Below are 1189 nucleotides of genomic sequence, written 5' to 3'. Positions count from 1 at the left end.
TTCTTTTTTCTTTTTTCTTTTTTTTCCCCCCCCAATGAAATTACGTCCCTCTAGAGACCCAGCCTTTTGAACATAAGTGGTCACAATTTGTTGCAGTTCAAATCAGTAGACTGAACAAATGAAAGTATCTGCTTTTGCAAAGCCTGGGCCACGAGGCTGGAGACCAAGAAAACAAAGCAGGAATCACCTTGAAATCTCAATTTAATTAAAACTTGCAATTGTTGGCTAATCACTATGATATTTCCATGGAGTAAAGATGGTGAGAAACCAGTGAAGTAGAAGAGCAAAACTCAGAACAGCTCCCTGAAGGGACATAAATCTTATGTATGTCAAGTGACAGGAGTATCTCATACTTAGCTTCTAATAAAAGAGCTGGATTCTGCTGCAGCAGCAGCTCCTTCAGAGCAAGCAGTAAAAGATGGAAGCACAAGCAGTTATTCATACAATTATAACTTTCTTTCATAAAATGCAATTCTTTGTCTTCAATACCAAGGTGCATCTACCTCACTGAAAAATATATGTTCAATATATGACATTATTTCTTTCTGCATTAAACTGTTCTGCATTCTGCATGTTCTGCATTAAAAGTGTTCTGGGCTAAGGAGGCCTCCAGGGTTGTTTATGCCCATAAGGTTAGTCAGATTGTACCTGATGTCCCTGACATCAAATAGAAATATATTTGGTTCTGATGAACTTGGCAGAGAAATTAATCCAGTGACTTGTTAAATATTTCTCATCTTTAAATATTTGCTTTTTCTCAGCAGTCAGTTCCTCCTGTGACATTTCAATTATTGGCTGTTTCAGCTTCTCTTTAACTTCAGAAGGTCATTTTGTCCAACTCCACAGAATTCAACTTTATAAATTTGCTTCAGTGCTGATTTTCTGGTTTTCTTTTTTAATTACAGCCTTCACTTTTGAGAAGAAAAAGATGTGATCAGGAATATGTCTCCACTGAACTAAGAACATCTTTAACGGGGAGGAAATTGAAAGTTCCCATTTTATCTCTTTAGCACTGGTTTGACTTGAATAATCTAAAACATTATGTTGTTATTCCCCAGATGGAATTTAAAATTTAGTTTGGTACTGAATAGGATTGAAAACTTTCAAACTCTTTGCAAGCTGTTAGAAATATTTAAATACTTCTAATGTATTTTCCAGTTGGAATTTCAGTCAAATAGATGAAGTCTCA

This window comes from Passer montanus, unplaced genomic scaffold (assembly GCF_014805655.1).
Source record: "Passer montanus isolate IOZ18808 unplaced genomic scaffold, ASM1480565v1 scaffold21, whole genome shotgun sequence".
Taxonomy (NCBI): domain Eukaryota; kingdom Metazoa; phylum Chordata; class Aves; order Passeriformes; family Passeridae; genus Passer; species Passer montanus.
The sequence above is the reverse complement of the archived record's forward strand: the minus strand, read 5'-3'. Positions refer to the sequence as shown.